Here is a 12,851-nt window from a genome sequence, read left to right as displayed (position 1 = left end):
ATTCTGTAAGATTTTGGAATAGTGGTATTTTGGAATATTATTTTTGCTTTCTGGTTTTTCTCTTTTTGTGCCTTTTCCTTTTTCTTTTTCCTTATAGAAATTCCCTCTTCCTGGACTTAAAAGAGTTCATTGGCAGAGTTTTTGTTTTTTCTATTTTTTGGGGGGGGGGAGAGAGATATTTTTTTTCACCTTTTTATTGCCTGGTTGGATATTTTGGGCAAACTCCTGGGTTTTGGACTAGTGAATTTTTTATTTTTGCACTGATCTAGTTTTATCTTTTCTTTTCTCTCTCTCTCTTTCTTTCCTTTTTTTTTCTTTCTTTCTCTTTCTAATTTTTTCCCCTCTATTTTTGCTCTTTTGGGCTGTTTGATTTTTCTTGGCTTTCTGTATGGTTTATGGATCAAATCTATGTGGATTAGGGTATCAAGAACCTGAAGAGTCTGATTGGGCATTTTGAATTTAAAGAAATTGAGTATTTGAATTATAAAATTGGGTAGTAAGATTTGAAAAAAAAAATAAGATGAAGAAAAAAACACAACATCTATCATCACCATCAATAACCCCTAGTACTACAGGGAAAAAGACAACAGAAATTGCATCACAGCAAAAGAAAGTCAACACAGAATTTAAAAATATGCTACAGACTATATATGAAGATCTTAAGACAAGATTAGACAAGGTAGATGAGAGAATGGAAAAAATGGAAGGAAATATAGAAAAAATGAAAGGAGAATTGAAAGAAGTTAAAGAAATGATAGGGGAAAATGAACGATGATTGTAGCAAATGAAAGAAAAAGCAGAAGCAACAGAGAAAAAAGTTGAAGAGATGGACTATAGACTTACAATTACTGATAAAAATCAGGAAAAAAACAATTATAACCCTGGAGATGAATAATGCTGATTTTTATTTAAGAAGGAAATTGAAGAAGAAAAGGGAGAAAATTTAGCAGAGAAAATTGCAGAGATACTAGCAGAAGCAATGGAAGAAAGTAAGGAAGGGATATTAAGTGGAATAGACGAGATATACAGAGTGCGCACAAGATATTCGATGAGACATAATCTACCTAGAGAAATTCATGCCAGATTCACCAAGAAAACACTGAGAACAGAGATATTGCAATTGATGAGAAACATGACGATAAAGCACAAATGGAGAGAAGTAGTGGCACTGAAGCAAATTCCAAGAAGAGTGAGAGATCTGAGAAAAGAATATCAATTTCTCATGAAATGTTTAATAAAGAGAGGAATAAATTTTAGATGGTTGATTCCAGAAGGAATATTGGTGAACTGGCAAGAACAAAGATACAGATTAGACTCAGTAGAGAAAGCAGAGTTATTTTATAAACAATACATAAATGTCCAAGAGGAAGGAAGATTGAGGGAAGAAAAAGGGGATGAACAACAGGAGGAGAAGAAGAAAGAACAATCAAGAGAGACAACGAAAGAACAAGAAGAGAGAGCGTTAAGAGAAGGAGTGAGGGCCAAAGAAGTTAAGGAATTAAGGGAGATAAGATCGACAAAACAAATAAATAAATAAGAAATGAACATTATATGGAAGTACCAATGTGACTTTCAACAACAGAAGCGTTGACACACCCAAATATGATTAACATGGATAAGACTGTAAGATATAAAGACATTTTAACAGAGAAGGGAGAATTAAAACAGAAACAAGACTTAAAAAAACAAGGGATTGAGATTGACTGGTATACACGGCTGAGATACAATCAAGACATGATAAAAATTTGAAACAATATGGTTTTAATTTGGGGGAATCAGAGTTGGATCAGATAATGACTGGAAAGGATGAAAAAATGATTAAAAGACTGTATAATTATTTGTTGCAAATTAGCTTGGAAGATGAGATAAAAGAGACAATGATAACATGGGCAATTTTGGATATGCAATAGAATTAGAGAAATGGCAACAACTATGAGAAGAATTATAAATTGACAATGGCATACAAAGAAAATCTATATAAAATGTTTTATAGGTGGCATATGCCACCAGAAAGATTAGCAAAGATGTTTAAGAATAAATCAGCCAAATGATGGAAATGTTTGCATTTGCTGGGATCATACTATCAAATGTGGTGGTCATGTTTAGAAGCAAAAAATTATTGGTCTAGAATACAGAAATGGTTGGAAGAAATATTACATAAATCTATACAATTAAAACCAGAGTTTTTTTATTGGGTATTCTCCCTGAGAGATATAGTAAAGAAGATGTCTATTTAACTATACATATAATAACAGCAGCAAGAATTGTATTTGCACAAAATTGGAAGACAGAAAAAATTCCATCAGAAGGTGAAGTAATAAAAAAGATTTTAGACTGTGTCTAAAAATGAATAGATTAATTCTAAGAATAAGAGATAAAGGGGAATCAGTGTATTTCAAGACATGGGGAAGATTTTATATATGGTTAGAAAAGAAATATGAAGATAAGAGGGTCGATAAATGATTTAGATAATAGAAAGTCAAACAAGGGAGAGGATAAAAAAGAAATAGAAACCCATATGACACCAGAGTAAATGAAAAAGGGGGATGGGAGGGGGGAAAGAAAGATAATAAGAATAAATGTACAATTATGATGATAATACTGATAGATAGAATAAATCTGAAAAGAAATTGAAAGAAAGTATATACTATTAGAATATAGGAGTTGCTCGGATACCAAACAAGGATAATATTTCACAGCAAAGAAGATAGAAAGGAGAAAGGAGTAGAGGGTAGGAAGAGGAGAGGGAAAGGAGGGAGAGGAATGGAAGAAAGGGAAAAGGAGAGGAAGGAAAGGGACAGGAGTAGGGAGAAGGTGAGAAGGGGGAAAAGAAGAAAGGAGAGGGGGAAAGGAAGGGGAAGTAGGAGAGGAGGAAGGAGAAAGGAGGAGAGGAGGGAGGGAAGGGAAAGAGAAGAAGGTTTGTTGCAAAATGATGGAAGAAAGGGTAGAAGAGCAACTCCGAATGTAATTAAAATACCTTATTTTAATGCTTTCTTTAAGGAAAACATGTATATGTATGATTAATTATAAGAAAATGTACATTTTATATTATGTGTATAAGAAATAAAACTGAAAAACTTTTTTTTAAAAAAGTCTGGATAGTGAACATTGCAATACCTAAAGACAGCAGAATAGAAGAAGAAGAATTGGAGAAAATCACAAAATAGAAAGATCTGCAAACAGAAGTAGCATGACTGTGGCAAGAGAAAGCAACATTACTACCCATAGTAATAGTAATAGGCACCTTGGGTGCCTCAACACAATGTGCCTCAACACATTGGAGCACCATTTCAACATCATTGAATTTGACAGAATCACCATTAGTCAATTGCAAAAGATATCTGTACTTTGAACATCTTACATGCTGCAACAATACCTTTAACCACCATGAAACAATCATATTTGTCTATTCCAGGTCCTTGGAAAGAACTTGATAGGTAGAGAAAACTACCAAATCCAGTCTAAATATCTGACTGACTGTACCATCATCATAATAGAAATGCATGATGTATCCATTCCTTAATCCTAACAGTATAAACAAAATTTTGCACCATACTCCAAAGAATCAAACGGTAAGACTAGGGTACTTTTGGAGCCCAATCTCTGATGGTGCCATTCTGAGTACCCTTTTCTTTGACAATAGCATTTGTGGCTAAGGTCTAGTCTCGGTGCATATTTATATACTCCATATAAATAGCTTTAGTCTTGTTATTGCACAATAACAAGATTAAAGCTATTCATATGGAGTATACAAATCAGGGGTGAAATGCTCCCGGTTCAGACTGGATCGGGCGATCCAGTAGCGATCGTGGCAGGTGGTTTAGAAAACAAGTAGTGATGGCGGCATGAGGCTCTGCCCACCCACCCAGTCATCATTATTTCCTTTTACTTCCGGAGAACCGGTAGTAAAAAAATGCTTTAAAAGTTTAAAAAAAAAAAGTTCCAACAATCAGCTGAGCAACGCGTAATGGTCAGAACTTTTTTTTTTTTTTTTTTTTTTTTACTTTTTAAGCATTTTTTTACTACCAGTTCTGGAGAAACTAAGCACTCGGCTGCTCCCCCTTTTCAGTCAACCCGAGCTTCCTGCTGTGGATTTTCACGCCTTGCTTCACACGCCTGGGATCATTGCCCTTGTCTTCTTCCTCCTCCTCTCCGTCTTCCAAGTGGAAAAACGCCAGGAGCAAGTGCAAAAAGAAGTGCTTGTTTGCTCCTGGCATTTTTCCATTTGCAGGAAGCTTTTGTACCTGTGAAGGCAAGTCTGGCTTCCTGCGCTGCTCACTAAAAACCTCACCAGTACTGCTGTGCACGCAGCTTGTGTGTGTATGTGTGGACGTCGGGCATGGGCTGCTGCGAAAGACCAGGAGCAAAGACATACACACATACACACACACACACACACACACACACAGGCTTTAAAAGTCCATTAGAACGACTCAGGGCTCCTTCTGTTTGGCCTCAAGTTTATGCAGCAAGGAAAAGGAAGGTTGTGTGTGTGTGCTCCCCCAAGTTCCATACTGTGCCCTGCCTTTCCCTACCTCAGCCCCAGAACTTGTGTGCCTGGTTGCTCATCCCGCCCACCCGATGCTCGCTCACCCCCCTGCCTGCCCATCCTGCCCAGCCACTACTTGCGGAATCTAGCCACGTACTTCTGCTCACCATTTCTGGCAAAGGTAAGGCCGATGGGCATGGGCCGGTGGGTGGGGGAGGGAGAGCTGGCAGAGAGGTGATACCGATGCACACGGGAAGGGAGGGGAATGCGCAGGAGTTTGTGGCACCGAAGCCCTTCCCAAGTGTTTTCCCCAGCCGGCCTGGCCTGTGAGGGAAGCACGTGGGAGATCCTAGATGCAGTTTACTCATGAGCAACATTGGCCAGGAAGCAGGGAGAAAGGCCAATGGTGCTCACGAGTAAACTGAGGCTCCTAAGGGGGAGGTCGAGTCTCCCTGCGCACAACTTCACCTGAGGGCATCGCTGGCAGCCAGTTCCTGCATCAGGAGGTCCATGATCTTCCAGCAGCACTCGGCCTCCTCAATTTGTGGAACTGATGAACCGATGCAAACCAGCTGAATCCCATCACTGATTATATGCCTGTTTATACAACCAAGGATTGTATTAACTTTTTTGGCTGCTGCTGCAAACTGGTGGTTCATGTTTAAGGGATCATCCACTATTGCTTTTGAGCTAGGTTTTGCCTAATCTGTACTTGTAGTTTTGGTTTTTCCTTCCTAGATGTAAAATCTTGTTTTTCTCCACATTAAATTTCATGTTGTTGGATAGTGCCCATTATTTAGTCTGCCAAGATCTTTTTGGATTAGATGGAATTATTGTGATTGAATTTGAAGTGAATATTGAATAGAAATGGTTGAAAAGAACTGAAGCTTGAACTGGTTTGCCTTATTGAAATATACTGCAGTGCCATCTAGTGGCAGAAGAAAAAAGACTTAGAATTAACTATAAGCTTGAAAGCTGACCTTGACTGATAAGAAAGCAGATGTGCAAAAGAGAGAGACATATCAGAGAGGAAAAGAGATGGGAGTGCTGACTTTGCTCTTACTTTTTGAACTTTTTAAACTTCTATTTCTTTTTCCTTTTTTTTTTTTGGGGGAGCTTTTTGAAATACTCTGTTTTGGAACTGTGTTGTTGGATTGTTTCTTTCTTCCTTTTTTACTTATTAATGAAGATTGTTTAATTTGACCTGTTTTCCTTTTTATTCTTGTTTTTTTCTTTTCTTTTTTTCTTTTCTCTCTCTGCTTGACTGAAAAAAGAAGTGGTTTGTCTAGAATTTGGATTAAGACAAGAAGAGCCTGAAGACTTGCTTGCTTTTTTCTTTTTTCTTTTCTTTTTCTCTCAGGATATTTTTTTAAATCCTTTTTTTTTCTTTTCTTTTTTTTTCTTTGTGTGGTCTTTTTTCTTCTTCTTTGGCTTATTGGCAGTATTTTTTGTATTTCTTTTGGGGGGGGGCGATTGGTTTTTTTTTTTCTCCTTTCTTTTTTTCCTTTTTCTTATTTTTTTTTTTCTAATCCACCCAACAGGGAGGATTAGATATTTGGATTATAAATAAACCATAAGTGGATTATAAATTTGAGATGAAGAAATTTACAGCACATTTACAGAAATTTACACTCGGGAGCGAGCCCCTCCATGACAGAATCACAAAAAAATCTGAGGCGATGGATTTAAAAAATCTTATACAGACACTCCATAATGATTTGAAAGAGGACTTAAAAGAAGTGAAGGAGTTGATTGGGAAAAATGAAGAAAGAATTCAAAAAGTAGAGGAAAAGGCAGATTTGACAGAAAAGAAAGTGGAAGAATTAGAAGAAAAATTGATATTAATTGACAAAAATCAAGAGAGAACAATTATTTCTTTTGAAATGGACCATTCTGATTATTATCTAAGATTTCAAAATATAGAGGAAAAAAAAGGGGGAAACTTGCCAGATGTGATAGCTAAGGTGTTGGCAGAAGCTATGGAAGAACCCAAGGAGAAGATTTTAAATGAGATCAACGAGGTTTTTAGAGTACACACAAGGTACGCAATGAGAAATAAACTACTGAGAGAAGACCATGTAAGATTTACAAAGAAAGCCATAAAAACAGAGATACTACAAATAACAAGGAATACTGCACTGAAATATAAATATAAAGATAAAGAAATAGTAGTATTGAGACAAATACCGAGAAGAGTCAGAGACTTAAGGAAAGAATATCATTTCCTAACAAAATTCTTAATCACAAAAGGAGTGAGTTTTAGATGGCTAATACCAGAAGGAATATTGGTGACATGGCAAGAACAAAGACACAGATTAGACTCCATTGAAAAAGCAAAATTTTTTTATGAGCAATTTTGTGGACCATTAGATGATGGACAACTGGGAGCAGCAAGAGACTGAATACAAAGAAGAAACTATAAAGGAAAAAGAAGAAAGGACCAAAGAAAAGGAAGAAAGAGCAATAAGAGAAGAAGCAAGAGCAAAGGATGCAAAAGAACAAAGAGAGACAAGAGCAACGGGATCAAAAGTTAGTAATAAGTAAAATATGGAAGAAGAAATAAAAGCAATATCAATAAACGTAAATGGATTGAACTCAGCGACAAAAAAGAACAGAACTCTAAACAAGTAAAGATGGACATTATGTGCTTACAAGAAGTACATACAGTATTAGAAAACAAAACACAACATTATTAGAATACTCAAAATTAGGAATCTTATTTAGCTCATTGATACAACAAAGCAAAAGAGGAGTAGCTTTATATATTAAAGAAAAATTAGAACCTAAATCAATATTTGTGGATGACAAAGGGAGGATTTTGATCATGGAAGTAAGGATGAACTCTAAACAAATACTCTTTTTTTAAAAAAAAATTATTGAATATACAATTTAAAAACATTAGACTTGGTGCGATGTTTCTGGTACATATTTTTCTAACACTTTTTCTTTCATGTATATTACAATATAACATCATGCATATTCCATATATACTTTTTGTACATTCAATCATACTTCAGTTACATACATATGCCCTTCGTATCTATTTAAATCCAATTTAATCCTAATATTTCTTATATTATTTTATTTATTCTTCTCCCCTTTTCTTCCCTCTGTTTCTAATTTTCTTATCACTACATTCCTCCTTTTCTCTAGCTATTTATAAAATGTATTCCAGGTTACATAGAATTCCAATTCATCTTTATCTTTGAGCTCCATTGTTAACCTGTCAATTTCTGCACAGGTCAATATTTTGTTGATTATTTCTACCTCCTGTGGGTTCTCTCTGCACCAAATACTCTTAATAGCGCTATATGCACCAAATGACAAACAAGAAGAATTCTATGGGAATGGCAAGAAGAATTCTATGGGAATATATACTTTTTGTACATTCAATCACACTTCAGTTACATATATATGCCCTTCGTATCTATTTAAATCCAATTTAATCCTATCTAATATTTCTTATATTATTTTATTTATTTTTCTCCCCTTTTCTTCCCTCTGTTTCTAATTCTCTATCCCTACATTCCTCCTTTTCTCTAGCTATTTATAAAATGTATTCCAGGTTACATAGAATTCCAATTCATCTTTATCTTTGAGCTCCATTGTTAACCTGTCCATTTCTGCACAGGTCAATATTTTGTTGATTATTTCTACCTCCTGTGGGTTCTCTCTGCACCAAATACTCTTGATAGCACTATATGCACCAAATGACAAACAAGAAGAATTCTATGGGAAGTTACACAGGAAAATACTAGAATTGAAATAGGAAAATATATGTATATTGGGTGATTTTAATGCTGTGATAGATGCTGATTTTGATTATAAAACAACAAAAACAAATAAGAAATCTAGAAAAATACTTCCAAAGTCTTTTTTTACAATGATAAAAGAACTAAGCATTCAAGATGCATGGAGAAAAAGATTTGAAAGAAAAACAATATACTTTTTATTCAAATAGACATATGTCACGGTCTAGGATAGATATAATATGGATGTCAGCAAATTTAATAGATAAACTATATGAAGTAAATATTGAAACAAATATTTGGGTGGATCATAACCCAAGTACAATAACATGGAAAGGACAAAAGAAAAAACCAAGATGGACTTTGAACTAAACAATTATAAATGAAAAAGAATTCCAACAGTTTATGGAAAAGGAAGGAGTTAGAGTTCTTTTTTAAAATGAACAAAAAAGAGGATACATCACTTCAGAATGTATGGGATACAATGAAAGCATATATCAGAGGATTGGCAATAATTTACCTGGGGAAAAAGAATAAAAAGAAAAGACAGACACAGAAGAAATTGGAAGAGGAGTATAAAAGGTTAGAGAAGGAACTACAAAAGGATGCACAAAATAATAAAGTTAAAAAACAAATGGAATTGAAAAAACACGAAATAAACCTAAATGAACAAGAATTTTTGGCATGTAAACTAAGATCAGCTAAGCAATTTTTTTTTGAAAATGCAAATAAACCAGGTAGATGTTTGGCATATAAAATGAAAAAAAAGAAGGAGAAGAAATTAATTAATCGCTTACAAGATGAAAAAGAAAATGTATATTATAGAAGTGAAGAAAAGAAAAAAATAATTCAGAATTATTATGAGAGGCTATATAATCAAGAGAAGATACCTGATGAAGATAAAACAATTTCTAGAAAAACCTGACTTAGCTAAAATACCTAAACAATATAAAGAAGCACTAGAAGAAAGAATAACTATGATGGAGCTAACAGAAGTGATTAAAAGACAAAAAAAATGAGGACCGGATGGATTACCAGCAGAATTATACAAATCACTACAAGATGTGTTAAGCAATGTAATGCTGGAACTATTTAATGAACTCTTAGTAAAAACAAAGATGCCAAACTCATGGATGGAGGTGTATGTTACACTTATACACAGATTTGCAACAAGTTAAAAACTATAGACCAATTTCGTTGTTAAATGTAGATTATAAGATTTTTGCTTCAATAATGGTGAATAGATTAAAGAGACTACTAAATGAATTTATTCACATGGACCAAAATGGCTTTTTACCTAAAAGTCAAATTAGAGACAGTATGAGGATAATTCTGAATACCCTGGAATATTATGAAACACACTCAGAAAAACAAATGGCGATGATATTTCTAGATGCATAGAAAGACTTGACAATGAGGAATGGCAATTTATGATAAAACAATTACAGATAATGGATTTTGGGGAGAGATTTATAAATATGATAAAAACAATTTATGATAAACCATCAGTTAAGATAATGATGAACAGAGAGATAATTTAAAAAGTCAATATAATGAAAGGAACAAGACAAGGATGTCCGTTATCTCCATTGTTATTTGTGTTGACTTTAGAAATATTAAATAGAAATGTAAGGCGAAATGAAGAAATAAAAGGAATGAAAATTAAAAAGGAAGAATATAAACTGCAAGCCTTTGCAGATGATTTGGTTTTTATTTTGGAGGAACCTCAGATAACAGTTCCCAAATTACTAGAACAAATAGAGTATGGAGAGGTGGCAGGTCTAAAAATAAATAAAGAAAAAACAAAAATACTGGTGAAAAATATTACAGAAAAACAGAAAAGAGAATTGGAGGAGAAATTAGATATACAAATTGTGAAGAAAGTAAAATATTTAGGAATACAACTAACTTCAAGATGTGTAACGATAAAAGAAGATAATTATTATAATTTAAAAAGACAAATTGAGAAAGATCTGGAGAAATGGAAAAAATTACAGTTATCATTAATGGGAAAGATTGCAACAATTAAGATGAACATACTACCAAGACTATTGTTTTTATTTCAGACAATACCAATAAAAGTGGAAAAGACTTATTTTGAACATCTTAATAAAATAATAAGGAAATTTATATGGCAAAGAAAGAAGGAGACAATCAACATAAAAATGTTACAAGATGCGAGATTGCGTGGAGGATTTGGACTGCCGAATTGGGAACTATACTACCAGGCAGCAGCGTTGACTTGGATGAGAGAATGGATTGAATTAAGAAACATAAGACCTTAACCTTGGAAGGACATGATTTACAATTGGGATGGCATGCTTTTTTATGGTATGGCAGAAGTAAGATGCATACGTATTTTCAAAGACACTACGTAAGAAACACATTATTATTGGTTTGGGAGAAAGTTAGAAATAAATATTATTTGAAAATACCAACATAGCTATCAACAATGGAAGTGTTAATACACCTAAATATTATTAATTTTAGGAATATTCTTAGATATAAGGATATATTAACAGATAAGGGGGAATTGAAAGGGAAACAAGAAATAGAAGAACAAGGGATTGAGATGGATAGGTATACACATATGCAAATACAAACAAGATACGAAAAAGATGTGAAATTATATGATTTTTATTCAGAAATGACAGATCTGGATAGGATACTCACAGGAACAGATGATAAAATAATTTTAAATATATATATTTTTAAATATATATATATATATAGAAATGTTATAATAAATGTAATGATATATTTAATGTAATGATATATTTAAATATATATCTTCGAGACCGCCTTCTGCCGCATAGCTCCCAGCGACCGGTAAGATCCCATAGAGTTGGTCTCCTCTGGGTCCTGTCAGCTAAACAATGTCGGCTGGCGGGTCCGCGGGGGAGGGCCTTCTCTATGGCTGCGCCAGCTCTCTGGAAGCAGTTACCTCCTGAGGTCCGGACCATCCCCACCCTATTGGCCTTCCAAACAGTGATGAAGACCTGGCTTTTCTGGCAGGCCTGGGGCCATTAATCTCACTCTTGTAATCTGGCGAGATCCGGCCATGAATGGTGTGAATGAGTTTTTAACGTTTTTAATGTTTTTTAATTTTTCAATGTCTTTTTATAATGATTTTTTAAATGTATTGTGAGCCACCCTGAGTCTTCGGAGAGGGGCGGCATATAAATTTAATTAATTGATTAATTAATTAATTAATTAATTATTTTTACTTACAATTGAATTAGAAGAAGAGCAGGTAAAAAATAATGGGGAAAAAACTTTGGATACACAATTGAGCTAGATAAATGGCAGCAGTTATGGGAAAGGAATTACAAATTTGCTTCAATGATGCCCTTGAAGTGATGTCCTGGTACCTAGAGTCTGTGCGGATCTGGATGGGGAGAAACAGACTCAGGCTCAACCCGTCCAAGACTGAGTAGCTGTGGTTTCCGGCATCCCGATATAGCCAGTTGGTGCCATCACTGACTATTGGGGGCGAGTCGTTGGCCCCCACAGAGAGGGCTCCCAATTTGGGTGTCCTCCTGGATACATGGCTGTCTTTAGAAGAACATCTGACGGCTGTGGCCAGGAGGACTTTCTATCAGGTTCGCCTGATTTGCCAGTTGCATCCCTTTTTGGATCGGGACTCCTTATGCACAGTCACTCATGCCCTCGTCACTTCCCGCCTGGACTACTGTAATGCTCTCTACATGGGGCTCCCCTTGAGGAGCACCCGGAGGCTCCAACTGGTCCAGAATGTGGCCACACGGGTGGTTATGGGAGCGACATGGTGCTCCCATGTAACACCTCTTCTGCGTGAGCTGCACTGGCTCCCGGTGGTCTTCCGGGTGCGCTTCAAGGTATTGGTTACCACCTTTAGAGCGCTCCATGACTTAGGACCTGGGTACCTACGAGACCACCTTCTGCCACCAGTAGCCTCTCACCGGCCAGTACGCTCCCACAGAGAGGGGCTCCTCAAGGTGCCGTCAGTCAAACAGTGTCGACTGGCGGCCCCCGGGGGAGAGGCTTCTCTGTGGGGGCACCTGCCCTTTGGAACGAGCTCTCCCCGGAGATACGGAGTATCCCAGATTTACACACTTTCTGCTGTGCCCTCAAGACTTTTTTATTCCAACAAGCTGGGCTGGCCTAACTCTCTTTAATTGCTCAATTTTAATTTTAATTTGCTTTTAAAAAAGGGGGTGTTTTAATTAGTATGGGCCAAATTTGTTTAATATATTTTAAATTGTTTTTAAATTTTATATTGTATGTGTTTTATCTTTAGCTGTTCATCGCCCTGAGTCCTTCGGGAGAAGGGCTGTATATACTAAATCCAAATAAACCTAAACCTAAACAAATTAATAATGTCCACAGCATATAAAGAGAACCAATACAAAATGTTTTACAGGTGGCATATGCCACCTGAAAAATTGGCAAAATGTTTAAAGATAAATCAGCTAAGTGTTGGAAATGTCATCAGATACCAGGATCTTATTATCATATGTGGTGGGCATGTCCAGAAGCAAGAAATTATTGGATTAAAATTAAAACATGGTTAGAAGAAATGCTACAACAACATATAGATTTTTTTTAAAAAAATTGATTTATATGCCGCCCTT

Source organism: Pituophis catenifer, unplaced genomic scaffold (genome assembly GCF_029215685.1).
Source record: "Pituophis catenifer annectens isolate HBS135680 unplaced genomic scaffold, rPitCat1.0.hap2 SCAF_3, whole genome shotgun sequence".
Classification (NCBI taxonomy): domain Eukaryota; kingdom Metazoa; phylum Chordata; class Lepidosauria; order Squamata; family Colubridae; genus Pituophis; species Pituophis catenifer.
This window is presented reverse-complemented; position numbering follows the sequence as displayed.